Genomic DNA, 26,963 nt, shown 5'->3' on the forward strand with positions numbered 1-26,963 from the left:
AACCGGTGTTCTCAGCGTGATATGGCCGTTGCCGAGAGTGCTAGTTAATAATTCGAATTTAAATTAAGTGAGACAAATTAACCTTCATCATTTTAAAACAATAACAAAATGAAAACATGTTTGCTTTTTTCATATCTATTAAAATTTAAAAGAGGAAAAAAAAGTGAAAAAGCCAACGGCACGCAGTGTTCCTAAGTGGTCTCCCTCCCAAGTAGTGACTGCGCTCGACGCTGCTTAACTTCGGTGATCAGACGAAAACCGGTGTGTTCAGCGTGATATGGCCGTTGCCGAGAGTGCTAGATAATAATTCGAATTTAAATTAAGTGAGACAAATTAACCTTCATAATTTTAAAACAATAACAAAAAAAACATGTTTGCTTTTTTCATATCTATTAAAATTTAAATGAGGAAAAAAGTGAAAAATCCAACGGCACGCAGTGTTCCTAAGTGGTCTCAATCCCAAGTACTGACTGCGCTCGACGCTGCTTAACTTCGGTGATCGGACGAGAACCGGTGTATTCAGCGTGTTATGGCCGTTGCCGAGAATGCTAGTTAATAATTTGAACTAAATCAACTTTCATCTTTATAAAACAATAACAAAAAGAAGATATGTTTGCTTTTTTCATATCGGGTGGAATTTAAAAGAGGAAACAAAAGTGAAAAAGCCAACGGCACGCAGTATTCCCAAGTACTGACTGCGCTCGACGCTGCTAACGTCGGCGATCGGACGAGAACCGGTGTTCTCAGCGTGATATGGCCGTTGCCGAGAGTGCTAGATAATAATTCGAACTTAAATTAAGTGAGACAAATTAACCTTCATCTTTTTAAAACAATAACAAAAAGAAAATATGTTTGCTTTTTTATATCTATTGGAATTTAAAAGAGGAAAAAAAAGTGAAAAAGCTAACGGCACGCAGTGTTCCTAAGTGGTCGCCCTCATAAGTACTGACTGCGCTCGACGCTTCTTAACTTCGGTGATCGGACGAGAACCGGTGTATTCAGCGTGATATGGCCGTTGCCGAGAGTGCTATTAATAATTTGAATTTAATTAACTTTCATCTTTATAAAACAATAACAAAAAGAAGATATGTTTGCTTCTTTCATATCGGGTGGAATTTAAAAGAGGAAACAAAAGTGAAAAACCAACGGAACGCACTATTCCCAAGTACTGTATGCGCTCGACGCTGCTTAACTTCGGTTATCGGACGAGAACCGGTGTATTCAGCGTGATATGGCCGTTGCCGAGAGTGCTAGTTAATAATTTGAATTTAATTAACTTTCATCTTTATAAAACAATAACAAAAAAGAAGATATGTTTGCTTTTTCATATCTATTAAAATTTATAAGAGGGAAAAAAAGTGAAAAAACGGCACGCAGTGTTCCTAAGTGGTCTCCCTCCCAAGTACTGACTGCGCTCGACGCTGCTTAACTTCGGTTATCGGACGAGAACCGGTGTATTCAGCGTGATATGGCCGTTGCCGAGAGTGCAAGTTAATAATTTGAATTTAATTAACTTTCATCTTTATAAAACAATAACAAAAATGAAGATATGTTTGCTTTTTTCATATCTATTAAAATTTAAAAGAGGAAAAAAAAGTGAAAAAGCCAACGGCACGCAGTATTCCCAAGTACTGTATTCGCTCGACGCTGCTTAACTTCGGTGATCGGACGAGAACCGGTGTTTTCAGCGTGATATGGCCGTTGCCGAGAGTGCTAGTTAATAATTCGAATTTAAATTAAGTGAGACAAATTAACCTTCATAATTTTAAAACAATAACAAAAAAAACATGTTTGCTTTTTTCATATCTATTAAAATTTAAAAGAGGAAAAAAAGTGAAAAACCCAACGGCACGCAGTGTTCCTAAGTGGTCTCACTCCCAAGTACTGACTGCGCTCGACGCTGCTTAACTTCGGTGATCGGACGAGAACCGGTGTATTCAGCGTGTTATGGCCGTTGCCGAGAATGCTAGTTAATAATTTGAACTAAATAAACTTTCATCTTTATAAAACAATAACAAAAAGAAGATATGTTTGCTTTTTTCATATCGGGTGGAATTTAAAAGAGGAAACAAAAGTGAAAAAGCCAACGGCACGCAGTATTCCCAAGTACTGACTGCGCTCGACGCTGCTAACGTCGGCGATCGGACGAGAACCGGTGTTCTCAGCGTGATATGGCCGTTGCCGAGAGTGCTAGATAATAATTCGAACTTAAATTAAGTGAGACTAGTTAACCTTCATCTTTTTAAAACAATAACAAAAAGAAAATATGTTTGCTTTTTTATATCTATTGGAATTTAAAAGATAAAAAAAAAGTGAAAAAGCTAACGGCACGCAGTGTTCCTAAGTGGTCGCCCTCCCAAGTACTGACTGCGCTCGACGCTTCTTAACTTCGGTGATCGGACGAGAACCGGTGTATTCAGCGTGATATGGCCGTTGCCGAGAGTGCTAGTTAATAATTTGAATTTAATTAACTTTCATCTTTATAAAACAATAACAAAAAAGAAGATATGTTTGCTTTTTCATATCTATTAAAATTTATAAGAGGGAAAAAAAGTGAAAAAACGGCACGCAGTGTTCCTAAGTGGTCTCCCTCCCAAGTACTGACTGCGCTCGACGCTGCTTAACTTCGGTTATCGGACGAGAACCGGTGTATTCAGCGTGATATGGCCGTTGCCGAGAGTGCAAGTTAATAATTTGAATTTAATTAACTTTCATCTTTATAAAACAATAACAAAAATGAAGATATGTTTGCTTTTTTCATATCTATTAAAATTTAAAAGAGGAAAAAAAGTGAAAAAGCCAACGGCACGCAGTGTTCCTAAGTGGTCTCCATCCCAAGTACTGACTGCGCTCGACGCTGCTTAACTTCGGTGATCGGACGAGAACCGCTGTATTCAGCGTGATATGGTCGTTGCCGAGAGTGCTAGTTAATAATTCGAATTTAAATTAAGTGAGACAAATTAACCTTCATCATTTTAAAACAATAACAAAATGAAAACATGTTTGCTTTTTTCATATCTATTAAAATTTAAAAGAGGAAAAAAAAGTGAAAAAGCCAACGGCACGCAGTGTTCCTAAGTGGTCTCCCTCCCAAGTAGTGACTGCGCTCGACGCTGCTTAACTTCAGTTATCGGACGAGAACCGGTGCATTCAGCGTGATATGGCCGTTGCCGAGAGTGCTAGTTAATAATCTTAATTTAATTAACTTTCATCTTTATAAAACAATAACAAAAAGAAGATATGTTTGCTTTTTTCATATTTGGTGGAATTTGAAAGAGGAAACAAAAGTGAAAAAGCAAACGGCACGCAGTATTCCCAAGTACTGTATGCGCTCGACGCTGCTTAACTTCGGTTATCGGACGAGAACCGGTGTATTCAGCGTGATATGGCCGTTGCCAAGAGTGCTAGGTAATAATTCGAATTTAAATTAAGTGAGACAAATTAACCATCATCTTTTTAAAACAAAAACAAAAAGAAAATAAGTTTGCTTTTTTCAAATCTATTGGAATTTAAAAGAGGAAAAAAAGTGAAAAAGCCAACGGCACGCAGTGTACCTAAGTGGTCTCCCTCCCAAGTAGTGACTGCGCTCGACGCTGCTTAACTTCGGTGATCGGACGAGAACCGGTGTATTCAGCGTGATATGGCCGTTGCCGAGAGTGGTAGTTAATAATTTGAATTTAATTAACTTTCATCTTTATAAAACAATAACAAAAAAGAAGATATGTTTGCTTTTTTCATATCTATTAAAATTTAAAAGAGGAAAAAAAAGTGAAAAAGCCAACGGCACGCAGTGTTCCTAAGTGGTCTCCATCCCAAGTACTGACTGCGCTCGACGCTGCTATCGTCGGCGATCGGACGAGAACCGGTGTTCTCAGCGTGATTTGGCCGTTGCCGAGAGTGCTAGTTAAAAATTCGAATTTAAATTAAGTGAGACAAATTAACCTTCATCTTTATAAAACAATAACAAAAAGAAGATATGTTTGCTTTTTTCATATCGGGTGGAATTTAAAAGAGGAAACAAAAGTGAAAAAGCCAACGGCACGCAGTATTCCCAAGTACTGACTGCGCTCGACGCTGCTAACGTCGGCGATCGGACGAGAACCGGTGTTCTCAGCGTGATATGGCCGTTGCCGAGAGTGCTAGTTAAAAATTCGAATTTAAATTAAGTTAGACAAATTAACCTTCATCTTTATAAAACAATAACAAAAAGAAGATATGTTTGCTTTTTTCATATCGGGTGGAATTTAAAAGAGGAAAAAAAAAGTGAAAAAGCTAACGGCACGCAGTGTTCCTAAGTGGTCGCCCTCCCAAGTACTGACTGCGCTCGACGCTGCTTAACTTCGGTGATCGGACGAGAACCGGTGTATTCAGCGTGATATGGCCGTTGCCGAGAGTGCTAGTTAATAATTTGAATTTAATTAACTTTCATCTTTATAAAACAATAACAAAAAAGAAGATATGTTTCCTTTTTTCATATCTATTAAAATTTAAAAGAGGAAAAAAAAGTGAAAAAGCCAACGGCACGCAGTGTTCCTAAGTGGTCTCCATCCCAAGTACTGACTGCGCTCGACGCTGCTTAACTTCGGTGATCGGACGAGAACCGCTGTATTCAGCGTGATATGCTCGTTGCCGAGAGTGCTAGTTAATAATTCGAATTTAAATTAAGTGAGACAAATTAACCTTCATCATTTTAAAACAATAACAAAATGAAAACATGTTTGCTTTTTTCATATCTATTAAAATTTAAAAGAGGAAAAAAAAGTGAAAAAGCCAACGGCACGGAGTGTTCCTAAGTGGTCTCCCTCCCAAGTAGTGACTGCGCTCGACGCTGCTTAACTTCAGTTATCGGACGAGAACCGGTGTATTCAGCGTGATATGGCCGTTGCCGAGAGTGCTAGTTAATAATTTTAATTTAATTACTTTCATCTTTATAAAACAATAACAAAAAGAAGATATCTGTGCTTTTTCAAATCGGGTGGAATTTAAAAGAGGAAACAAAAGTGAAAAACAAACGGCACGCAGTATTCCCAAGTACTGACTGCGCTCGACGCTGCTAACGTCGGCGATCGGACGAGAACCGGTGTTCTCAGCGTGATATGGCCGTTGCCGAGAGTGCTAGTTAAAAATTCGAATTTAAATTAAGTGAGACAAATTAACCTTCATCTTTATAAAACAATAACAAAAAGAAGATATGTTTGCTTTTTTCATATCGGGTGGAATTTAAAAGAGGAAACAAAAGTGAAAAAGCCAACGGCACGCAGTATTCCCAAGTACTGACTGCGCTCGACGCTGCTAACGTCGGCGATCGGACGAGAACCGGTGTTCTCAGCGTGATATGGCCGTTGCCGAGAGTGCTAGTTAATAATTCGAATTTAAATTAAGTGAGACAAATTAACCTTCATCATTTTAAAACAATAACAAAATGAAAACATGTTTGCTTTTTTCATATCTATTAAAATTTAAAAGAGGAAAAAAAAGTGAAAAAGCCAACGGCACGCAGTGTTCCTAAGTGGTCTCCCTCCCAAGTAGTGACTGCGCTCGACGCTGCTTAACTTCGGTGATCAGACGAAAACCGGTGTGTTCAGCGTGATATGGCCGTTGCCGAGAGTGCTAGATAATAATTCGAATTTAAATTAAGTGAGACAAATTAACCTTCATAATTTTAAAACAATAACAAAAAAAACATGTTTGCTTTTTTCATATCTATTAAAATTTAAATGAGGAAAAAAGTGAAAAACCCAACGGCACGCAGTGTTCCTAAGTGGTCTCCCTCCCAAGTACTGACTGCGCTCGACGCTGCTTAACTTCGGTGATCGGACGAGAACCGGTGTATTCAGCGTGTTATGGCCGTTGCCGAGAATGCTAGTTAATAATTTGAACTAAATCAACTTTCATCTTTATAAAACAATAACAAAAAGAAGATATGTTTGCTTTTTTCATATCGGGTGGAATTTAAAAGAGGAAACAAAAGTGAAAAAGCCAACGGCACGCAGTATTCCCAAGTACTGACTGCGCTCGACGCTGCTAACGTCGGCGATCGGACGAGAACCGGTGTTCTCAGCGTGATATGGCCGTTGCCGAGAGTGCTAGATAATAATTCGAACTTAAATTAAGTGAGACAAATTAACCTTCATCTTTTTAAAACAATAACAAAAAGAAAATATGTTTGCTTTTTTATATCTATTGGAATTTAAAAGAGGAAAAAAAAGTGAAAAAGCTAACGGCACGCAGTGTTCCTAAGTGGTCGCCCTCATAAGTACTGACTGCGCTCGACGCTTCTTAACTTCGGTGATCGGACGAGAACCGGTGTATTCAGCGTGATATGGCCGTTGCCGAGAGTGCTATTAATAATTTGAATTTAATTAACTTTCATCTTTATAAAACAATAACAAAAAGAAGATATGTTTGCTTCTTTCATATCGGGTGGAATTTAAAAGAGGAAACAAAAGTGAAAAACCAACGGAACGCACTATTCCCAAGTACTGTATGCGCTCGACGCTGCTTAACTTCGGTTATCGGACGAGAACCGGTGTATTCAGCGTGATATGGCCGTTGCCGAGAGTGCTAGTTAATAATTTGAATTTAATTAACTTTCATCTTTATAAAACAATAACAAAAAAGAAGATATGTTTGCTTTTTCATATCTATTAAAATTTATAAGAGGGAAAAAAAGTGAAAAAACGGCACGCAGTGTTCCTAAGTGGTCTCCCTCCCAAGTACTGACTGCGCTCGACGCTGCTTAACTTCGGTTATCGGACGAGAACCGGTGTATTCAGCGTGATATGGCCGTTGCCGAGAGTGCAAGTTAATAATTTGAATTTAATTAACTTTCATCTTTATAAAACAATAACAAAAATGAAGATATGTTTGCTTTTTTCATATCTATTAAAATTTAAAAGAGGAAAAAAAAGTGAAAAAGCCAACGGCACGCAGTATTCCCAAGTACTGTATGCGCTCGACGCTGCTTAACTTCGGTGATCGGACGAGAACCGGTGTTTTCAGCGTGATATGGCCGTTGCCGAGAGTGCTAGTTAATAATTCGAATTTAAATTAAGTGAGACAAATTAACCTTCATAATTTTAAAACAATAACAAAAAAAACATGTTTGCTTTTTTCATATCTATTAAAATTTAAAAGAGGAAAAAAAGTGAAAAACCCAACGGCACGCAGTGTTCCTAAGTGGTCTCCCTCCCAAGTACTGACTGCGCTCGACGCTGCTTAACTTCGGTGATCGGACGAGAACCGGTGTATTCAGCGTGTTATGGCCGTTGCCGAGAATGCTAGTTAATAATTTGAACTAAATAAACTTTCATCTTTATAAAACAATAACAAAAAGAAGATATGTTTGCTTTTTTCATATCGGGTGGAATTTAAAAGAGGAAACAAAAGTGAAAAAGCCAACGGCACGCAGTATTCCCAAGTACTGACTGCGCTCGACGCTGCTAACGTCGGCGATCGGACGAGAACCGGTGTTCTCAGCGTGATATGGCCGTTGCCGAGAGTGCTAGATAATAATTCGAACTTAAATTAAGTGAGACTAATTAACCTTCATCTTTTTAAAACAATAACAAAAAGAAAATATGTTTGCTTTTTTATATCTATTGGAATTTAAAAGAGGAAAAAAAAGTGAAAAAGCTAACGGCACGCAGTGTTCCTAAGTGGTCGCCCTCCCAAGTACTGACTGCGCTCGACGCTTCTTAACTTCGGTGATCGGACGAGAACCGGTGTATTCAGCGTGATATGGCCGTTGCCGAGAGTGCTAGTTAATAATTTGAATTTAATTAACTTTCATCTTTATAAAACAATAACAAAAAAGAAGATATGTTTGCTTTTTCATATCTATTACAATTTATAAGAGGGAAAAAAAGTGAAAAAACGGCACGCAGTGTTCCTAAGTGGTCTCCCTCCCAAGTACTGACTGCGCTCGACGCTGCTTAACTTCGGTTATCGGACGAGAACCGGTGTATTCAGCGTGATATGGCCGTTGCCGAGAGTGCAAGTTAATAATTTGAATTTAATTAACTTTCATCTTTATAAAACAATAACAAAAATGAAGATATGTTTGCTTTTTTCATATCTATTAAAATTTAAAAGAGGAAAAAAAAGTGAAAAAGCCAACGGCACGCAGTGTTCCTAAGTGGTCTCCATCCCAAGTACTGACTGCGCTCGACGCTGCTTAACTTCGGTGATCGGACGAGAACCGCTGTATTCAGCGTGATATGGTCGTTGCCGAGAGTGCTAGTTAATAATTCGAATTTAAATTAAGTGAGACAAATTAACCTTCATCATTTTAAAACAATAACAAAATGAAAACATGTTTGCTTTTTTCATATCTATTAAAATTTAAAAGAGGAAAAAAAAGTGAAAAAGCCAACGGCACGCAGTGTTCCTAAGTGGTCTCCCTCCCAAGTAGTGACTGCGCTCGACGCTGCTTAACTTCAGTTATCGGACGAGAACCGGTGCATTCAGCGTGATATGGCCGTTGCCGAGAGTGCTAGTTAATAATCTTAATTTAATTAACTTTCATCTTTATAAAACAATAACAAAAAGAAGATATGTTTGCTTTTTTCATATTTGGTGGAATTTGAAAGAGGAAACAAAAGTGAAAAAGCAAACGGCACGCAGTATTCCCAAGTACTGTATGCGCTCGACGCTGCTTAACTTCGGTTATCGGACGAGAACCGGTGTATTCAGCGTGATATGGCCGTTGCCAAGAGTGCTAGGTAATAATTCGAATTTAAATTAAGTGAGACAAATTAACCATCATCTTTTTAAAACAAAAACAAAAAGAAAATAAGTTTGCTTTTTTCAAATCTATTGGAATTTAAAAGAGGAAAAAAAGTGAAAAAGCCAACGGCACGCAGTGTACCTAAGTGGTCTCCCTCCCAAGTAGTGACTGCGCTCGACGCTGCTTAACTTCGGTGATCGGACGAGAACCGGTGTATTCAGCGTGATATGGCCGTTGCCGAGAGTGCTAGTTAATAATTTGAATTTAATTAACTTTCATCTTTATAAAACAATAACAAAAAAGAAGATATGTTTGCTTTTTTCTTATCTATTAAAATTTAAAAGAGGAAAAAAAAGTGAAAAAGCCAACGGCACGCAGTGTTCCTAAGTGGTCTCCATCCCAAGTACTGACTGCGCTCGACGCTGCTTAACTTCGGTGATCGGACGAGAACCGCTGTATTCAGCGTGATATGCTCGTTGCCGAGAGTGCTAGTTAATAATTCGAATTTAAATTAAGTGAGACAAATTAACCTTCATCATTTTAAAACAATAACAAAATGAAAACATGTTTGCTTTTTTCATATCTATTAAAATTTAAAAGAGGAAAAAAAAGTGAAAAATCCAACGGCACGCAGTGTTCCTGAGTGGTCTCCCTCCCAAGTAGTGACTGCGCTCGACGCTGCTTAACTTCAGTTATCGGACGAGAACCGGTGTATTCAGCGTGATATGGCCGTTGCCGAGAGTGCTATTTAATAATTTTAATTTAATTAACTTTCATCTTTATAAAAAAATAACAAAAAGAAGATATCTGTGCTTTTTCAAATCGGGTGGAATTTAAAAGAGGAAACAAAAGTGAAAAACCAACGGCACGCAGTATTCCCAAGTACTGACTGCGCTCGACGCTGCTAACGTCGGCGATCGGACGAGAACCGGTGTTCTCAGCGTGAAATGGCCGTTGCCGAGAGTGCTAGTTAAAAATTCGAATTTAAATTAAGTGAGACAAATTAACCTTCATCTTTATAAAACAATAACAAAAAGAAGATATGTTTGCTTCTTTCATATCGGGTGGAATTTAAAAGAGGAAACAAAAGTGAAAAACCAACGGAACGCACTATTCCCAAGTACTGTATGCGCTCGACGCTGCTTAACTTCGGTTATCGGACGAGAACCGGTGTATTCAGCGTGATATGGCCGTTGCCGAGAGTGCTAGTTAATAATTTGAATTTAATTAACTTTCATCTTTATAAAACAATAACAAAAAAGAAGATATGTTTGCTTTTTCATATCTATTAAAATTTATAAGAGGGAAAAAAAGTGAAAAAACGGCACGCAGTGTTCCTAAGTGGTCTCCCTCCCAAGTACTGACTGCGCTCGACGCTGCTTAACTTCGGTTATCGGACGAGAACCGGTGTATTCAGCGTGATATGGCCGTTGCCGAGAGTGCAAGTTAATAATTTGAATTTAATTAACTTTCATCTTTATAAAACAATAACAAAAATGAAGATATGTTTGCTTTTTTCATATCTATTAAAATTTAAAAGAGGAAAAAAAAGTGAAAAAGCCAACGGCACGCAGTATTCCCAAGTACTGTATGCGCTCGACGCTGCTTAACTTCGGTGATCGGACGAGAACCGGTGTTTTCAGCGTGATATGGCCGTTGCCGAGAGTGCTAGTTAATAATTCGAATTTAAATTAAGTGAGACAAATTAACCTTCATAATTTTAAAACAATAACAAAAAAAACATGTTTGCTTTTTTCATATCTATTAAAATTTAAAAGAGGAAAAAAAGTGAAAAACCCAACGGCACGCAGTGTTCCTAAGTGGTCTCCCTCCCAAGTACTGACTGCGCTCGACGCTGCTTAACTTCGGTGATCGGACGAGAACCGGTGTATTCAGCGTGTTATGGCCGTTGCCGAGAATGCTAGTTAATAATTTGAACTAAATAAACTTTCATCTTTATAAAACAATAACAAAAAGAAGATATGTTTGCTTTTTTCATATCGGGTGGAATTTAAAAGAGGAAACAAAAGTGAAAAAGCCAACGGCACGCAGTATTCCCAAGTACTGACTGCGCTCGACGCTGCTAACGTCGGCGATCGGACGAGAACCGGTGTTCTCAGCGTGATATGGCCGTTGCCGAGAGTGCTAGATAATAATTCGAACTTAAATTAAGTGAGACTAATTAACCTTCATCTTTTTAAAACAATAACAAAAAGAAAATATGTTTGCTTTTTTATATCTATTGGAATTTAAAAGAGGAAAAAAAAGTGAAAAAGCTAACGGCACGCAGTGTTCCTAAGTGGTCGCCCTCCCAAGTACTGACTGCGCTCGACGCTTCTTAACTTCGGTGATCGGACGAGAACCGGTGTATTCAGCGTGATATGGCCGTTGCCGAGAGTGCTAGTTAATAATTTGAATTTAATTAACTTTCATCTTTATAAAACAATAACAAAAAAGAAGATATGTTTGCTTTTTCATATCTATTACAATTTATAAGAGGGAAAAAAAGTGAAAAAACGGCACGCAGTGTTCCTAAGTGGTCTCCCTCCCAAGTACTGACTGCGCTCGACGCTGCTTAACTTCGGTTATCGGACGAGAACCGGTGTATTCAGCGTGATATGGCCGTTGCCGAGAGTGCAAGTTAATAATTTGAATTTAATTAACTTTCATCTTTATAAAACAATAACAAAAATGAAGATATGTTTGCTTTTTTCATATCTATTAAAATTTAAAAGAGGAAAAAAAAGTGAAAAAGCCAACGGCACGCAGTGTTCCTAAGTGGTCTCCATCCCAAGTACTGACTGCGCTCGACGCTGCTTAACTTCGGTGATCGGACGAGAACCGCTGTATTCAGCGTGATATGGTCGTTGCCGAGAGTGCTAGTTAATAATTCGAATTTAAATTAAGTGAGACAAATTAACCTTCATCATTTTAAAACAATAACAAAATGAAAACATGTTTGCTTTTTTCATATCTATTAAAATTTAAAAGAGGAAAAAAAAGTGAAAAAGCCAACGGCACGCAGTGTTCCTAAGTGGTCTCCCTCCCAAGTAGTGACTGCGCTCGACGCTGCTTAACTTCAGTTATCGGACGAGAACCGGTGCATTCAGCGTGATATGGCCGTTGCCGAGAGTGCTAGTTAATAATCTTAATTTAATTAACTTTCATCTTTATAAAACAATAACAAAAAGAAGATATGTTTGCTTTTTTCATATTTGGTGGAATTTGAAAGAGGAAACAAAAGTGAAAAAGCAAACGGCACGCAGTATTCCCAAGTACTGTATGCGCTCGACGCTGCTTAACTTCGGTTATCGGACGAGAACCGGTGTATTCAGCGTGATATGGCCGTTGCCAAGAGTGCTAGGTAATAATTCGAATTTAAATTAAGTGAGACAAATTAACCATCATCTTTTTAAAACAAAAACAAAAAGAAAATAAGTTTGCTTTTTTCAAATCTATTGGAATTTAAAAGAGGAAAAAAAGTGAAAAAGCCAACGGCACGCAGTGTACCTAAGTGGTCTCCCTCCCAAGTAGTGACTGCGCTCGACGCTGCTTAACTTCGGTGATCGGACGAGAACCGGTGTATTCAGCGTGATATGGCCGTTGCCGAGAGTGCTAGTTAATAATTTGAATTTAATTAACTTTCATCTTTATAAAACAATAACAAAAAAGAAGATATGTTTGCTTTTTTCATATCTATTAAAATTTAAAAGAGGAAAAAAAAGTGAAAAAGCCAACGGCACGCAGTGTTCCTAAGTGGTCTCCATCCCAAGTACTGACTGCGCTCGACGCTGCTTAACTTCGGTGATCGGACGAGAACCGCTGTATTCAGCGTGATATGCTCGTTGCCGAGAGTGCTAGTTAATAATTCGAATTTAAATTAAGTGAGACAAATTAACCTTCATCATTTTAAAACAATAACAAAATGAAAACATGTTTGCTTTTTTCATATCTATTAAAATTTAAAAGAGGAAAAAAAAGTGAAAAATCCAACGGCACGCAGTGTTCCTGAGTGGTCTCCCTCCCAAGTAGTGACTGCGCTCGACGCTGCTTAACTTCAGTTATCGGACGAGAACCGGTGTATTCAGCGTGATATGGCCGTTGCCGAGAGTGCTATTTAATAATTTTAATTTAATTAACTTTCATCTTTATAAAAAAATAACAAAAAGAAGATATCTGTGCTTTTTCAAATCGGGTGGAATTTAAAAGAGGAAACAAAAGTGAAAAACCAACGGCACGCAGTATTCCCAAGTACTGACTGCGCTCGACGCTGCTAACGTCGGCGATCGGACGAGAACCGGTGTTCTCAGCGTGAAATGGCCGTTGCCGAGAGTGCTAGTTAAAAATTCGAATTTAAATTAAGTGAGACAAATTAACCTTCATCTTTATAAAACAATAACAAAAAGAAGATATGTTTGCTTCTTTCATATCGGGTGGAATTTAAAAGAGGAAACAAAAGTGAAAAACCAACGGAACGCACTATTCCCAAGTACTGTATGCGCTCGACGCTGCTTAACTTCGGTTATCGGACGAGAACCGGTGTATTCAGCGTGATATGGCCGTTGCCGAGAGTGCTAGTTAATAATTTGAATTTAATTAACTTTCATCTTTATAAAACAATAACAAAAAAGAAGATATGTTTGCTTTTTCATATCTATTAAAATTTATAAGAGGGAAAAAAAGTGAAAAAACGGCACGCAGTGTTCCTAAGTGGTCTCCCTCCCAAGTACTGACTGCGCTCGACGCTGCTTAACTTCGGTTATCGGACGAGAACCGGTGTATTCAGCGTGATATGGCCGTTGCCGAGAGTGCAAGTTAATAATTTGAATTTAATTAACTTTCATCTTTATAAAACAATAACAAAAATGAAGATATGTTTGCTTTTTTCATATCTATTAAAATTTAAAAGAGGAAAAAAAAGTGAAAAAGCCAACGGCACGCAGTATTCCCAAGTACTGTATGCGCTCGACGCTGCTTAACTTCGGTGATCGGACGAGAACCGGTGTTTTCAGCGTGATATGGCCGTTGCCGAGAGTGCTAGTTAATAATTCGAATTTAAATTAAGTGAGACAAATTAACCTTCATAATTTTAAAACAATAACAAAAAAAACATGTTTGCTTTTTTCATATCTATTAAAATTTAAAAGAGGAAAAAAAGTGAAAAACCCAACGGCACGCAGTGTTCCTAAGTGGTCTCCCTCCCAAGTACTGACTGCGCTCGACGCTGCTTAACTTCGGTGATCGGACGAGAACCGGTGTATTCAGCGTGTTATGGCCGTTGCCGAGAATGCTAGTTAATAATTTGAACTAAATAAACTTTCATCTTTATAAAACAATAACAAAAAGAAGATATGTTTGCTTTTTTCATATCGGGTGGAATTTAAAAGAGGAAACAAAAGTGAAAAAGCCAACGGCACGCAGTATTCCCAAGTACTGACTGCGCTCGACGCTGCTAACGTCGGCGATCGGACGAGAACCGGTGTTCTCAGCGTGATATGGCCGTTGCCGAGAGTGCTAGATAATAATTCGAACTTAAATTAAGTGAGACTAATTAACCTTCATCTTTTTAAAACAATAACAAAAAGAAAATATGTTTGCTTTTTTATATCTATTGGAATTTAAAAGAGGAAAAAAAAGTGAAAAAGCTAACGGCACGCAGTGTTCCTAAGTGGTCGCCCTCCCAAGTACTGACTGCGCTCGACGCTTCTTAACTTCGGTGATCGGACGAGAACCGGTGTATTCAGCGTGATATGGCCGTTGCCGAGAGTGCTAGTTAATAATTTGAATTTAATTAACTTTCATCTTTATAAAACAATAACAAAAAAGAAGATATGTTTGCTTTTTCATATCTATTACAATTTATAAGAGGGAAAAAAAGTGAAAAAACGGCACGCAGTGTTCCTAAGTGGTCTCCCTCCCAAGTACTGACTGCGCTCGACGCTGCTTAACTTCGGTTATCGGACGAGAACCGGTGTATTCAGCGTGATATGGCCGTTGCCGAGAGTGCAAGTTAATAATTTGAATTTAATTAACTTTCATCTTTATAAAACAATAACAAAAATGAAGATATGTTTGCTTTTTTCATATCTATTAAAATTTAAAAGAGGAAAAAAAAGTGAAAAAGCCAACGGCACGCAGTGTTCCTAAGTGGTCTCCATCCCAAGTACTGACTGCGCTCGACGCTGCTTAACTTCGGTGATCGGACGAGAACCGCTGTATTCAGCGTGATATGGTCGTTGCCGAGAGTGCTAGTTAATAATTCGAATTTAAATTAAGTGAGACAAATTAACCTTCATCATTTTAAAACAATAACAAAATGAAAACATGTTTGCTTTTTTCATATCTATTAAAATTTAAAAGAGGAAAAAAAAGTGAAAAAGCCAACGGCACGCAGTGTTCCTAAGTGGTCTCCCTCCCAAGTAGTGACTGCGCTCGACGCTGCTTAACTTCAGTTATCGGACGAGAACCGGTGCATTCAGCGTGATATGGCCGTTGCCGAGAGTGCTAGTTAATAATCTTAATTTAATTAACTTTCATCTTTATAAAACAATAACAAAAAGAAGATATGTTTGCTTTTTTCATATTTGGTGGAATTTGAAAGAGGAAACAAAAGTGAAAAAGCAAACGGCACGCAGTATTCCCAAGTACTGTATGCGCTCGACGCTGCTTAACTTCGGTTATCGGACGAGAACCGGTGTATTCAGCGTGATATGGCCGTTGCCAAGAGTGCTAGGTAATAATTCGAATTTAAATTAAGTGAGACAAATTAACCATCATCTTTTTAAAACAAAAACAAAAAGAAAATAAGTTTGCTTTTTTCAAATCTATTGGAATTTAAAAGAGGAAAAAAAGTGAAAAAGCCAACGGCACGCAGTGTACCTAAGTGGTCTCCCTCCCAAGTAGTGACTGCGCTCGACGCTGCTTAACTTCGGTGATCGGACGAGAACCGGTGTATTCAGCGTGATATGGCCGTTGCCGAGAGTGCTAGTTAATAATTTGAATTTAATTAACTTTCATCTTTATAAAACAATAACAAAAAAGAAGATATGTTTGCTTTTTTCATATCTATTAAAATTTAAAAGAGGAAAAAAAAGTGAAAAAGCCAACGGCACGCAGTGTTCCTAAGTGGTCTCCATCCCAAGTACTGACTGCGCTCGACGCTGCTTAACTTCGGTGATCGGACGAGAACCGCTGTATTCAGCGTGATATGCTCGTTGCCGAGAGTGCTAGTTAATAATTCGAATTTAAATTAAGTGAGACAAATTAACCTTCATCATTTTAAAACAATAACAAAATGAAAACATGTTTGCTTTTTTCATATCTATTAAAATTTAAAAGAGGAAAAAAAAGTGAAAAATCCAACGGCACGCAGTGTTCCTGAGTGGTCTCCCTCCCAAGTAGTGACTGCGCTCGACGCTGCTTAACTTCAGTTATCGGACGAGAACCGGTGTATTCAGCGTGATATGGCCGTTGCCGAGAGTGCTATTTAATAATTTTAATTTAATTAACTTTCATCTTTATAAAAAAATAACAAAAAGAAGATATCTGTGCTTTTTCAAATCGGGTGGAATTTAAAAGAGGAAACAAAAGTGAAAAACCAACGGCACGCAGTATTCCCAAGTACTGACTGCGCTCGACGCTGCTAACGTCGGCGATCGGACGAGAACCGGTGTTCTCAGCGTGAAATGGCCGTTGCCGAGAGTGCTAGTTAAAAATTCGAATTTAAATTAAGTGAGACAAATTAACCTTCATCTTTATAAAACAATAACAAAAAGAAGATATGTTTGCTTTTTTCATATCGGGTGGAATTTAAAAGAGGAAACAAAAGTGAAAAAGCCAACGGCACGCAGTATTCCCAAGTACTGACTGCGCTCGACGCTGCTAACGTCGGCGATCGGACGAGAACCGGTGTTCTCAGCGTGATATGGCCGTTGCCGAGAGTGCTAGTTAATAATTCGAATTTAAATTAAGTGAGACAAATTAACCTTCATCATTTTAAAACAATAACAAAATGAAAACATGTTTGCTTTTTTCATATCTATTAAAATTTAAAAGAGGAAAAAAAAGTGAAAAAGCCAACGGCACGCAGTGTTCCTAAGTGGTCTCCATCCCAAGTACTGACTGCGCTCGACGCTGCTTAACTTCGGTGATCGGACGAGAACCGCTGTATTCAGCGTGATATGCTCGTTGCCGAGAGTGCTAGTTAATAATTCGAATTTATATTAAGTGAGACAAATTAACCTTCATCATTTTAAAACAATAACAAAATGAAAACATGTTTGCTTTTTTCATATCTATTAAAATTTAAAAGAGGAAAAAAAAGTGAAAAAGCCAACGGCACGCAGTGTTCCTAAGTGGTCTCCCTCCCAAGTAGTGACTGAGCTCGACGCTGCTTAACTTCAGTTATCGGACGAGAACCGGTGTATTCAGCGTGATATGGCCGTTGCCGAGAGTGCTAGTTAATAATTTTAGTTTAATTAACTTTCATCTTTATAAAACAATAACAAAAAGAAGATATCTGTGCTTTTTCAAATCGGGTGGAATTTAAAAGAGGAAACAAAAGTGAAAAACCAACGGCACGCAGTATTCCCAAGTACTGACTGCGCTCGACGCTGCTAACGTCGGCGATCGGACGAGAACCGGTGTTCTCAGCGTGATATGGCCGTTGCCGAGAGTGCTAGTTAAAAATTCGAATTTAAATTAAGTGAGACAAATTAACCTTCATCTTTATAAAACAATAAAAAAAAGAAGATATATTTGCTTTTTTCATATCGGGTGGAATTTAAAAGAGGAAACAAAAGTGAAAAAGCCAACGGCACGCAGTATTCCCAAGTACTGACTGCGCTCGACGCTGCTAACGTCGGCGATCGGACGAGAACCGGTGTTCTCAGCGTGATATGGCCGTTTCCGAGAGTGCTAGATAATAATTCGAATTTAAATTAAGTGAGACAAATTAACCTTCATCTTTTTAAAACAATAAAAACAAGAAAATATGTTTGCTTTTTTCATATCTATTGGAATTTAAAAGAGGAAAAAGAAAGTGAAAAAGCTAACGGCACGCAGTGTTCCTAAGTTGTCGCCCTCCCAAGTAGTGACTGCGCTCGACGCTGATTAACTTCAGTTATCGGACGAGAACCGGTGTATTCAGCGTGATATGGCCGTTGCCGAGAGTGCTAGTTAATAATTTGAACTTAATTAACCTTCATCTTTATAAAAAATAACAATAAGAAGACATGTTTGTTTTTTCATATCTGGTGGAATTTAAGAGGAAACAAAAGTGAAAAAGCCGTCGGCATGCAGTGTTCCCAAGTACTGACTGCGCTCGACGCTGCTTAACTTCGGTTATCGGACGAGAACCGGTGTATTCAGCGTGATACGGCCGTTGCCGAGAGTGCTAGTTAATAATTTGAATTTAATTAACTTTCATCTTTATAAAACAATAACAAAAAGAAGATATGTTTGCTTCTTTCATATCGGGTGGAATTTAAAAGAGGAAACAAAAGTGAAAAACCAACGGAACCCAGTATTCCCAAGTACTGTATGCGCTCGACGCTGCTTAACTTCGGTGATCGGACGAAAACCGGTGTTTTCAGCGTGATATGGCCGTTGCCGAGAGTGCTTGTTAATAATTCGAATTTAAATTAAGTGAGACAAATTAACCTTCATCATTTTAAAACAATTACAAAAAAAACATGTTTGCTTTTTTCATATCTATTAAAATTTATAAGAGGAAAAAAAAGTGAAAAAATCAACGGCACGCAGTGTTCCTAAGTGGTCTCCCTCCCAAGTACTGACTGCGCTCGACGCTGCTTAACTTCGGTTATCGGACGAGAACCGGTGTATTCAGCGTGATGTGGCCGTTGCCGAGAGTGCTAGTTAATAATTTGAATTTAATTAACTTTCATCTTTATAAAACAATAACAAAAAAGAAGATATGTTTGCTTTTTTCATATCTATTAAAATTTAAAAGAGGAAAAAAAAGTGAAAAAGCCAACGGCTCGCAGTGTTCCTAAGTGGTCTCCATCCCAAGTACTGACTGCGCTCGACGCTGCTTAACTTCGGTGATCGGACGAGAACCGCTTTTTTCAGCGTGATATGGTCGTTGCCGAGAGTGCTAGTTAATAATTCGAATTTAAATTAAGTGAGACAAATTAACCATCATCTTTTTAAAACAATAACAAAAAGAAAATAAGTTTGCTCTTTTCAAATCGATTGGAATTTAAAAGAGGAAAAAAAAGTGAAAAACCAACGGAACCCAGTATTCCCAAGTACTGTATGCGCTCGACGCTGCTTAACTTCGGTGATCGGACGAAAACCGGTGTTTTCAGCGTGATATGGCCGTTGCCGAGAGTGCTTGTTAATAATTCGAATTTAAATTAAGTGAGACAAATTAACCTTCATCATTTTAAAACAATAACAAAAAAAACATGTTTGCTTTTTTCATATCTATTAAAATTTATAAGAGGAAAAAAAAAGTGAAAAAATCAACGGCACGCAGTGTTCCTAAGTGGTCTCCCTCCCAAGTACTGACTGCGCTCGACGCTGCTTAACTTCGGTTATCGGACGAGAACCGGTGTATTCATCGTGATGTGGCCGTTGCCGAGAGTGCTAGTTAATAATTTGAATTTAATTAACTTTCATCTTTATAAAACAATAACAAAAAAGAAGATATGTTTGCTTTTTTCATATCTATTAAAATTTAAAAGAGGAAAAAAAAGTGAAAAAGCCAACGGCTCGCAGTGTTCCTAAGTGGTCTCCATCCCAAGTACTGACTGCGCTCGACGCTGCTTAACTTCGGTGATCGGAAGAGAACCGCTTTTTTCAGCGTGATATGGTCGTTGCCGAGAGTGCTAGTTAATAATTCGAATTTAAATTAAGTGAGACAAATTAACCATCATCTTTTTAAAACAATAACAAAAAGAAAATAAGTTTGCTCTTTTCAAATCGATTGGAATTTAAAAGAGGAAAAAAAAGTGAAAAAGCCAACGGCACGCAGTGTACCTAAGTGGTCTCCCTCCCAAGTAGTGACTACGCTCGACGCTGCTTAACTTCGGTTTTCGGACGAACACCGGTGTATTCAGCGTGATATGGCCGTTGCCGAGAGTGCTAGTTAATAATTTGAATTTAATTAACTTTCATCTTTATAAAACAATAACAACAAGTTGGGAAAACCAAAATATTACCTCTCCGAGTCAAGAGAAGGACTACCTACAAACATATTTACCCAGTTATGGAAATGTTTCTTTTTTTTATGAACAAATACTGAAGTTAAAATTTATGAAATATTAAAGCAGTATACAAAGCATAGCAAATATACTGTAAATCAGACGACATTTTACATCCAATAAGGATATACTTGTACACATTAAAATCATCCGATGGGGGAAAAACGGGAAATGAAGAGATAAAACTTTGGAGGGATATTACCTTTACGTATTTGTAAAGGCCCAATTTGCTACTCCTCAACTGTATACCCTCTATGTTCAAAGCCATATTCACAACAGGGTTGCCATGTAAACACTATCCTCTCCTTTCACCTCAACAATTTTCTTAGTTTGTCAACATGACGATTAAAGTTACATAACACCAAAGCTAATTTGTGGCTACACACACTGAAGGTAAATGCGCACCATAAAAAGCATGAACACACGAAGCTATAATCCGATTACGATCAGACCTTTCACTGATCTGGGCTGCGTTCAGCAGAGCTCACCAAAAAAGACAGCGGATTTTGGAAAACGTTTTCTGGTGAGATCTGTCGTCATAGCTTTTCTCCGGTCATCGGTCTTTTAAAAATGAAGCTAGCGCAATAAAGCGTGCAAGGTACAAAGGCTTAACAAAAATTGTATGATAACATATTTATGGAGATAGATAAGAACAACTTTTATAATTAAACATAGAAACTAACATGTCTCTTAAACTTCTCGCCGCTCTCGCGTGATCAACTTGTTTCACGCCAATTAAATAGCTATAGTCCCATCAGAATCAGCAAGAGCTATTTGTATTAATTCCTCCATGCTTTTTCGCCAAGCTGAGAACTACGCGTTTTACGTCACGTTATCCAAAAACCCGACTATTTTCCTTGAAGACCGCGCTGGCTCACTGAGCACCGTGACGTCAAAATTCAATAACAAAATCCCGTTCTGGATGACACTGCTAACAGCGCCTGACAGCGCTGAGCTCTGCTGAACGCGGCCCAGATTTCCACCATGATTATAAAGTCTAAGCCTAATTATTTAAAAGTGTATTTAACTTTCGGCTCACTCTGAACCGTTAATGTCTCTGTATTACAGAAACGAAAACCAAACCCAAGCGTTTACTTTTTGGTTCACTAAGCCTAATGACAAATAAAAGTTCATTTGCCCAATATAGTTGCGTTCTTCTTGAAATCACTTTAGAAAGAATTATGCTATAAACAGATGCAGTATAGCTTAAGTAATATATAAACATCGATTTCAAATAATAATAATAAAAAATATTCTTGGGATATCAGAATGAAACAGAGCTTTATAGCTACAAAACCACTAAAGGCATCGAAATTACGAAAAATATTTCCATATATTAATAATATATTATGAGAAAACCAAATATTAAGGTTTTGTAGGATTTCTTTCCACAAAACAAAGCGAACTGCTAACGCGGTGCACTAACGGACGGACACACACAGACTAAAACATAGGCTGCTTTTTAACTCTTTCCGTTTTAATTTTGAGTTGAGAAACTAGATTATCTTAAATATTAAAATAAATATAATTAATATTAAATATTTTCTTCGTTAGTTGTTCGCCTTATAGAGCGTTACATCGCGTTGATAAAGAACAATTAGACATTCTTGAGAGACTTGACTAATTTTGGCGTTTGAAATGAAGCATACGCCGGTTGCATTACCTTACTCAAATAGGTAGTATATAAGGGTGTCGAACTACAGCTAAAAGCAAGAACAACCGCAATTGCGAAAACCTTTGGTGGACAACCCACCCTAGGGAGGCTAGACGTTTCTCGTAACCCTAGCTGATCGCCGCGAATGTCTTAAACCAAACGATGACTATGGAGTTAGAAGCCAATAAGACAGATTGGTGTCTATGTGGAATAGACGGAAGACCAGTAGATGGTGGTGTTTAGAAGCCAGTATGTACAGACTGGTGTCCAAGTGGGATGGACGAAGACCAGAAGATGGTGGTGATTAGAAGCCAGTATGTACAGACTGGTGTCCATGTGGGATGGACGAAGACCAAAAGATAGTGGAGATTAGAAGCCAGTATGTACAGACTAGAAGCCAGTATGTACAGACTGGTGTCCAAGTGGAATGGACGAAGACCCGAAGATGGTGGTGATTAGAAGCCAATGAATACAGACTGGTGTCCATGTGGGATGGACGAAGACCAAAAGATGGTGGTGATTAGAAGCCAGTAAGTACAGACTGGTGTCCGTGTGGGATGGACAAAGACGAGAAGATGGTGGTGTGAGAACTCAAGTAAAAGAGCCATTTCCGTGACTGTGAAAGCAGTTCGGAAATGGCGAACACGTTTGCTCCAATTTGGAAACTGCGAACGCGGTCACGTGGGTGTAACAACAGACAAACACACAGACAGACACACACACACGTCGAAATTAGAACCTCTCCGTGACATACGTCACTCGGAGAGGTAAAAAGAAGATATGTGTGCTTTTTTCAAATCGGGTGGAATTTAATAGAGGAAACAAAAGTGAAAAGCCAACGGCACGCAGTATTCCCAAGTACTGACTGCGCTCGACGCTGCTAACGTCGGCGATCGGACGAGAACCGGTGTTCTCAGCGTGATATGGCCGTTGCCGAGAGTGCTAGTTAAAAATTCGAATTTAAATTAAGTGAGACAAATTAACCTTCATCTTTATAACCTTGACTTTTTACGTCACATCTAAGACCTCACAACACCGCTCCCGGATGGGGTCGAACCACCAACCTATTGGTTAACAGCCGAACGCGCTAACCATTGCGCCACGGAAGCCCAAAAATTAAATGGTCGTCATTTATTGTGCAAAAACTTTGGCTTTCTACGTTACATTTCAGATCCCACAACACCGCTCCCGGGTGGGCTCGAACCACCAACCTATTGGTTAACAGCCGAACGCGCTAACCATTGCGCCAAGGAAGCCCAAAATTTAAATGCTCGTCAGGTATTGTGTAAAAACCTTGACTTTTTACGTCACATCTGAGACCTCACAACATCGCTCCCGGATGGGCTCGAACCACCAACCTATTGCTTAACAGCCGAACGCGCTAACCATTGCGCCACGGAAGCCCAAAAGCTAAATGCTCGTCAGGTATTGTGCAAAAAACTTGACTTTTTACGTCACATCTGAGACCTCACAACACCGCTCCCGGATGGGCTCGAACCACCAACCTAATGGTTAACCGCCGAACGCGCTAACCATTGAGCCACGGAAGCCCAAAAGTTAAATGCTCGTCAGGTATTGTGTAAAAACCTTGACTTTTTACGTCACATCTGAGACCTCACAACACCGCTCCCGGATGGGCTCGAACCACCAACCTATTGGTTAACAGCCGAACGCGCTAACCATTGAGCCACGGAAGCTCAGAAATTAAATGGTTGTCAGGTGTTGTGGAAAAACTTTGGCTTTCTACGTTACATTTGAGACCCCACAACACCTCTCCCGCGTGGGCTCGAACCACTAACCTTTCGATTAACAGCTGAACGCGCTAACCATTGCGCCACGGAATCCAAAAAATTAAATGCTCGTCAGGTATTGTGTAAAAACCTTGACTTTTTACGTCACATCTAAGACCTCACAACACCGCTCCCGGATGGGCTCGAACCACCAACCTATTGATTAACAGCCGAACGCGCTAACCATTGCGCCACGGAAGCCCAAAAGTTAAATACTCGTCAGGTATTGTGTAAAAACCTTGACTTCTTACGTCACATCTGAGACCTCACAACACCGCTCCCGGATGGGCTCGAACCACCAACCTATTGGTTAACAGCCGAACGCGCTTACCATTGCGCCACGGAAGCCCAAAAGTTAAATGCTCGTCAGGTATTGTGTAAAAACCTTGACTTTTTACGTCACATCTGAGACCTCACAACACCGCTCCCGGATGGGCTCGAACCACCAACCTATTGGTTAACAGCCGAACGCGCTAACCATTGCGCCACGGAAGCCCAAAAGTTAAATGCTCGTTAGGTATTGTGTTAAAACCTTGACTTTTTACGTCACATCTGAGACCTCACAACACCGCTCCCGGATGGGCTCGAACCACCAACCTATTGGTTAACAGCCGAACGCGCTAACCATTGCGACACGGAAGCCCAAAAGTTAAATGCTCGTCAGGTATTATGTAAAAACCTTGACTTTTTACGTCACATCTGAGACCTCACAACACCGCTCCCGGATGGGGTCGAACCACCAACCTATTGGTTAACAGCCGAACGCGCTAACAATTGAGCCACGGAAGCTCAGAAATTAAATTGTTGTCAGGTATTGTGGAAAAACTTTGGCTTTCTACGTTACATTTGAGACCCCACAACACCTCTCCCGGGTGGGCTCGAACCACCAACCTTTCGATTAACAGCTGAACGCGCTAACCATTGTGCCACGGAAGCCCAAAAATTAAATGCTCGTCAGGTATTGTGTAAAAACCTTGACTTTTTACGTCACATCTGAGACCTCACAACACCGCTCCCGGATGGGCTCGAACCACCAACCTATTGGTTAACAGCCGAACGCGCTAACCATTGCGCCACGGAAGCCCAAAAGCTAAATGCTCGTCAGGTATTGTGCAAAAAACTTGACTTTTTACGTCACATCTGAGACCTCACAACACCGCTCCCGGATGGGCTCGAACCACCAACCTATTGGTTAACCGCCGAACGCGCTAACCATTGCGCCACGGAAGCCCAAAAGTTAAATGCTCGTCAGGTATTGTGTAAAAACCTTGACTTTTTACGTCACATCTGCGACCTCACAACACCGCTCCCGGATGGGCTCGAACAACCAACCTATTGGTTAACAGCCGAACGCGCTAACCATTGAGCCACGGAAGCTCAGAAATTAAATGGTTGTCAGGTGTTGTGGAAAAACTTTGGCTTTCTACGTTACATTTGAGACCCCACAACACCTCTCCAGCGTGGGCTCGAACCACTAACCTTTCGATTAACAGCTGAACGCGCTAACCATTGCGCCACGGAATCCCAAAAATTAAATGCTCGTCAGGTATTGTGTAAAAATCTTGACTTTTTACGTCACATCTGAGACCTCACAACACCGCTCCCGGATGGGCTCGAACCACTAACCTATTGGTTAACAGCCGAACGCGCTAACCATTGCGCCACGGAAGCCCAAAAGTTAAATGCTCGTCAGGTATCGTGTAAAAACCTTGACTTTTTACGTCACATCTGAGACGTCACAACACCGCTCCTGGATGGGCTCGAACCACCAACCTTTCGGTTAACAGCCGAACGCGCTAACCATTGCGCCACGGACGCCCAAAAATTAAATGGTTGTCAGGTATTGTTGAAAAGTTACGACTTTTCACGCTACTTCTGAGACCCCACAAATCCTCTCTCGTTTGGGCTCGAACCACCAACCTTTCGGTTAACAGCTGAACGCGCTAACCATTGCGCCACTGAGGCCCAAAAATTAAATGGTCGTCAGGTATTGTGGAAAAACTTTGGCTATTTACGTTACATTTGAGATCCCAAAACACCGCTCCCGGGTGGGCTCGAACCACCAACCTATTGGATAACAGCCGAACGCGCTAACCATTGAGCCACGGAAGCTCAGAAAATAAATGGTTATCACGTATTATGGAAAAAGTTTGACTTTTCACGCTACATCTGAGACCTCACAACACCGCTCCCGGATGGGCTCGAACCACCAACCTTTCGGTTAACAGCCGAACGCGCTAACCATTGCGCCACGGACGCCCAGAAATTAAATGGTTGTCAGGTATTGTTGAAAAGTTACGACTTTTCTCGCTACATCTGAGACCCCACAAATCCTCTCTCGTTTGGGCTCGAACCACCAACCTTTCGGTTAACAGCTGATTGCACTAACCATTGTGCCACGGAAGCCCAAAAATTAAATGCTCGTCAGGTATTGTGTAAAAACCTTGACTTTTTACGTCACATCTGAGACCTCACAACACCGCTCCCGGATGGGCTCGAACCACCAACCTATTGGTTAACAGCCGAACGCGCTAACCATTGCGCCACGGAAGCCCAAAAATTAAATGGTCGTCAGGTATTGTGTAAAAACTTTGGCTTTCTACGTTACATTTGAGATCACACAACACCGCTCCCGGGTGGGCTCGAACCACCAACCTATTGGTTAACAGCTGAACGCGCTAACCATTGAGAAACGGAAGCTCAGAAATTAAACGGTTGTCAGGTATTGTGGAAAAACTTTGGCTTTCTACGTTACATTTGAGACCCCACAACACCTCTCCCGGGTGGGCTCGAACCACCAACCTTTCGATTAACAGCTGAACGCGCTAACCATTGCGCCACGGAAGCCCAAAAATTAGATGCTCGTCAGATATTGTGTAAAAACCTTGACTTTTTACGTCACATCTGAGACCTCACAACACCGCTCCCGGATGGGCTCGAACCACCAACCTATTGGTTAACAGCCGAACGCGCAAACCATTGCGCCACGGAAGCCCAAAAGTTAAATGCTCGTTAGGTATTGTGTAAAAACCTTGACTTTTTACGTCACATCCGAGACCTCACAACACCGCTCCCGGATGGGCTCGAACCACCAACCTATTGGTTAACAGCCGAACGCGCTAACCATTGCGACACGGAAGCCCAAAAGTTAAATGCTCGTCAGGTATTATGTAAAAACCTTGACTTTTTACGTCACATCTGAGACCTCACAACACCGCTCCCGGATGGGGTCGAACCACCAACCTATTGGTTAACAGCCGAACGCGCTAACCATTGCGCCACGGAAGCCCAAAAATTAAATGGTCGTCATTTATTGTGCAAAAACTTTGGCTTTCTACGTTACATTTCAGATCCCACAACACCGCTCCCGGGTGGGCTCGAACCACCAACCTATTGGTTAACAGCCGAACGCGCTAACCATTGAGCCACGGAAGCTCAGAAATTAAACGGTTGTCAGGTATTGTGGAAAAACTTTGGCTTTTTACGCTACATCTGAGACCTCACAACACCGCTCCCAGATGGGCTCGAACCACCAACCTTTCGATTAACAGCCGAACGCGCTAACC

General features: G+C 39.9%; 1 non-coding gene and 55 pseudogenes across 1 annotated transcript; all 56 read right to left on the bottom strand.

Annotated features, from left to right (window-relative positions):
* Positions 1 to 170: 170 nt before the first annotated feature.
* LOC149722178 (5S ribosomal RNA) lies at positions 171 to 289 on the bottom strand (annotated as a pseudogene).
* Positions 290 to 422: 133 nt separating this feature from the next.
* LOC149722179 (5S ribosomal RNA) lies at positions 423 to 541 on the bottom strand (annotated as a pseudogene).
* Positions 542 to 901: 360 nt separating this feature from the next.
* On the bottom strand, positions 902 to 1,020 carry LOC149722180 (5S ribosomal RNA; annotated as a pseudogene).
* A 341-nt stretch (positions 1,021 to 1,361) lies between these two features.
* Positions 1,362 to 1,480, bottom strand: LOC149722181 (5S ribosomal RNA; annotated as a pseudogene).
* Positions 1,481 to 1,603: 123 nt separating this feature from the next.
* Positions 1,604 to 1,706, bottom strand: LOC149722182 (5S ribosomal RNA; annotated as a pseudogene).
* Positions 1,707 to 1,840: 134 nt separating this feature from the next.
* Positions 1,841 to 1,959, bottom strand: LOC149722183 (5S ribosomal RNA; annotated as a pseudogene).
* Positions 1,960 to 2,319: 360 nt separating this feature from the next.
* On the bottom strand, positions 2,320 to 2,438 carry LOC149722184 (5S ribosomal RNA; annotated as a pseudogene).
* Positions 2,439 to 2,556: 118 nt separating this feature from the next.
* LOC149722185 (5S ribosomal RNA) lies at positions 2,557 to 2,675 on the bottom strand (annotated as a pseudogene).
* Positions 2,676 to 2,797: 122 nt separating this feature from the next.
* On the bottom strand, positions 2,798 to 2,916 carry LOC149722186 (5S ribosomal RNA; annotated as a pseudogene).
* A 137-nt stretch (positions 2,917 to 3,053) lies between these two features.
* On the bottom strand, positions 3,054 to 3,172 carry LOC149722187 (5S ribosomal RNA; annotated as a pseudogene).
* A 361-nt stretch (positions 3,173 to 3,533) lies between these two features.
* LOC149722188 (5S ribosomal RNA) lies at positions 3,534 to 3,652 on the bottom strand (annotated as a pseudogene).
* A 123-nt stretch (positions 3,653 to 3,775) lies between these two features.
* On the bottom strand, positions 3,776 to 3,893 carry LOC149722189 (5S ribosomal RNA; annotated as a pseudogene).
* Positions 3,894 to 4,270: 377 nt separating this feature from the next.
* Positions 4,271 to 4,389, bottom strand: LOC149722190 (5S ribosomal RNA). The gene has a single exon (XR_016381432.1). It is a non-coding gene; the product is annotated as a 5S ribosomal RNA (ribosomal RNA).
* A 123-nt stretch (positions 4,390 to 4,512) lies between these two features.
* Positions 4,513 to 4,631, bottom strand: LOC149722191 (5S ribosomal RNA; annotated as a pseudogene).
* Positions 4,632 to 4,768: 137 nt separating this feature from the next.
* Positions 4,769 to 4,887, bottom strand: LOC149722192 (5S ribosomal RNA; annotated as a pseudogene).
* A 597-nt stretch (positions 4,888 to 5,484) lies between these two features.
* On the bottom strand, positions 5,485 to 5,603 carry LOC149722193 (5S ribosomal RNA; annotated as a pseudogene).
* Positions 5,604 to 5,736: 133 nt separating this feature from the next.
* LOC149722194 (5S ribosomal RNA) lies at positions 5,737 to 5,855 on the bottom strand (annotated as a pseudogene).
* Positions 5,856 to 6,215: 360 nt separating this feature from the next.
* On the bottom strand, positions 6,216 to 6,334 carry LOC149722195 (5S ribosomal RNA; annotated as a pseudogene).
* A 341-nt stretch (positions 6,335 to 6,675) lies between these two features.
* On the bottom strand, positions 6,676 to 6,794 carry LOC149722196 (5S ribosomal RNA; annotated as a pseudogene).
* A 123-nt stretch (positions 6,795 to 6,917) lies between these two features.
* Positions 6,918 to 7,020, bottom strand: LOC149722197 (5S ribosomal RNA; annotated as a pseudogene).
* A 134-nt stretch (positions 7,021 to 7,154) lies between these two features.
* Positions 7,155 to 7,273, bottom strand: LOC149722198 (5S ribosomal RNA; annotated as a pseudogene).
* Positions 7,274 to 7,633: 360 nt separating this feature from the next.
* LOC149722199 (5S ribosomal RNA) lies at positions 7,634 to 7,752 on the bottom strand (annotated as a pseudogene).
* A 118-nt stretch (positions 7,753 to 7,870) lies between these two features.
* Positions 7,871 to 7,989, bottom strand: LOC149722200 (5S ribosomal RNA; annotated as a pseudogene).
* Positions 7,990 to 8,112: 123 nt separating this feature from the next.
* On the bottom strand, positions 8,113 to 8,231 carry LOC149722201 (5S ribosomal RNA; annotated as a pseudogene).
* Positions 8,232 to 8,368: 137 nt separating this feature from the next.
* LOC149722202 (5S ribosomal RNA) lies at positions 8,369 to 8,487 on the bottom strand (annotated as a pseudogene).
* A 361-nt stretch (positions 8,488 to 8,848) lies between these two features.
* Positions 8,849 to 8,967, bottom strand: LOC149722203 (5S ribosomal RNA; annotated as a pseudogene).
* A 123-nt stretch (positions 8,968 to 9,090) lies between these two features.
* On the bottom strand, positions 9,091 to 9,209 carry LOC149722204 (5S ribosomal RNA; annotated as a pseudogene).
* Positions 9,210 to 9,346: 137 nt separating this feature from the next.
* On the bottom strand, positions 9,347 to 9,465 carry LOC149722205 (5S ribosomal RNA; annotated as a pseudogene).
* Positions 9,466 to 10,044: 579 nt separating this feature from the next.
* LOC149722206 (5S ribosomal RNA) lies at positions 10,045 to 10,163 on the bottom strand (annotated as a pseudogene).
* Positions 10,164 to 10,286: 123 nt separating this feature from the next.
* On the bottom strand, positions 10,287 to 10,389 carry LOC149722207 (5S ribosomal RNA; annotated as a pseudogene).
* A 134-nt stretch (positions 10,390 to 10,523) lies between these two features.
* On the bottom strand, positions 10,524 to 10,642 carry LOC149722208 (5S ribosomal RNA; annotated as a pseudogene).
* Positions 10,643 to 11,002: 360 nt separating this feature from the next.
* On the bottom strand, positions 11,003 to 11,121 carry LOC149722209 (5S ribosomal RNA; annotated as a pseudogene).
* Positions 11,122 to 11,239: 118 nt separating this feature from the next.
* LOC149722210 (5S ribosomal RNA) lies at positions 11,240 to 11,358 on the bottom strand (annotated as a pseudogene).
* Positions 11,359 to 11,481: 123 nt separating this feature from the next.
* On the bottom strand, positions 11,482 to 11,600 carry LOC149722211 (5S ribosomal RNA; annotated as a pseudogene).
* Positions 11,601 to 11,737: 137 nt separating this feature from the next.
* LOC149722212 (5S ribosomal RNA) lies at positions 11,738 to 11,856 on the bottom strand (annotated as a pseudogene).
* Positions 11,857 to 12,217: 361 nt separating this feature from the next.
* On the bottom strand, positions 12,218 to 12,336 carry LOC149722213 (5S ribosomal RNA; annotated as a pseudogene).
* A 123-nt stretch (positions 12,337 to 12,459) lies between these two features.
* Positions 12,460 to 12,578, bottom strand: LOC149722214 (5S ribosomal RNA; annotated as a pseudogene).
* A 137-nt stretch (positions 12,579 to 12,715) lies between these two features.
* Positions 12,716 to 12,834, bottom strand: LOC149722215 (5S ribosomal RNA; annotated as a pseudogene).
* A 579-nt stretch (positions 12,835 to 13,413) lies between these two features.
* LOC149722216 (5S ribosomal RNA) lies at positions 13,414 to 13,532 on the bottom strand (annotated as a pseudogene).
* Positions 13,533 to 13,655: 123 nt separating this feature from the next.
* Positions 13,656 to 13,758, bottom strand: LOC149722217 (5S ribosomal RNA; annotated as a pseudogene).
* Positions 13,759 to 13,892: 134 nt separating this feature from the next.
* Positions 13,893 to 14,011, bottom strand: LOC149722218 (5S ribosomal RNA; annotated as a pseudogene).
* Positions 14,012 to 14,371: 360 nt separating this feature from the next.
* On the bottom strand, positions 14,372 to 14,490 carry LOC149722219 (5S ribosomal RNA; annotated as a pseudogene).
* A 118-nt stretch (positions 14,491 to 14,608) lies between these two features.
* On the bottom strand, positions 14,609 to 14,727 carry LOC149722220 (5S ribosomal RNA; annotated as a pseudogene).
* A 123-nt stretch (positions 14,728 to 14,850) lies between these two features.
* Positions 14,851 to 14,969, bottom strand: LOC149722221 (5S ribosomal RNA; annotated as a pseudogene).
* Positions 14,970 to 15,106: 137 nt separating this feature from the next.
* On the bottom strand, positions 15,107 to 15,225 carry LOC149722222 (5S ribosomal RNA; annotated as a pseudogene).
* Positions 15,226 to 15,586: 361 nt separating this feature from the next.
* Positions 15,587 to 15,705, bottom strand: LOC149722223 (5S ribosomal RNA; annotated as a pseudogene).
* A 123-nt stretch (positions 15,706 to 15,828) lies between these two features.
* Positions 15,829 to 15,947, bottom strand: LOC149722224 (5S ribosomal RNA; annotated as a pseudogene).
* Positions 15,948 to 16,084: 137 nt separating this feature from the next.
* On the bottom strand, positions 16,085 to 16,203 carry LOC149722225 (5S ribosomal RNA; annotated as a pseudogene).
* Positions 16,204 to 16,801: 598 nt separating this feature from the next.
* LOC149722226 (5S ribosomal RNA) lies at positions 16,802 to 16,920 on the bottom strand (annotated as a pseudogene).
* Positions 16,921 to 17,057: 137 nt separating this feature from the next.
* On the bottom strand, positions 17,058 to 17,176 carry LOC149722227 (5S ribosomal RNA; annotated as a pseudogene).
* Positions 17,177 to 17,775: 599 nt separating this feature from the next.
* Positions 17,776 to 17,894, bottom strand: LOC149722228 (5S ribosomal RNA; annotated as a pseudogene).
* Positions 17,895 to 18,474: 580 nt separating this feature from the next.
* On the bottom strand, positions 18,475 to 18,593 carry LOC149722229 (5S ribosomal RNA; annotated as a pseudogene).
* Positions 18,594 to 18,716: 123 nt separating this feature from the next.
* Positions 18,717 to 18,835, bottom strand: LOC149722230 (5S ribosomal RNA; annotated as a pseudogene).
* Positions 18,836 to 19,210: 375 nt separating this feature from the next.
* On the bottom strand, positions 19,211 to 19,329 carry LOC149722231 (5S ribosomal RNA; annotated as a pseudogene).
* Positions 19,330 to 19,452: 123 nt separating this feature from the next.
* On the bottom strand, positions 19,453 to 19,571 carry LOC149722232 (5S ribosomal RNA; annotated as a pseudogene).
* A 137-nt stretch (positions 19,572 to 19,708) lies between these two features.
* Positions 19,709 to 19,827, bottom strand: LOC149722233 (5S ribosomal RNA; annotated as a pseudogene).
* Between the last annotated feature and the right edge of the window lie 7,136 nt (positions 19,828 to 26,963).

Source organism: Phalangium opilio, unplaced genomic scaffold (genome assembly GCF_054372755.1).
Source record: "Phalangium opilio isolate 3A_F unplaced genomic scaffold, DU_Popi_V2 ptg000002l_1, whole genome shotgun sequence".
Taxonomy (NCBI): Eukaryota; Metazoa; Arthropoda; class Arachnida; order Opiliones; family Phalangiidae; genus Phalangium; species Phalangium opilio.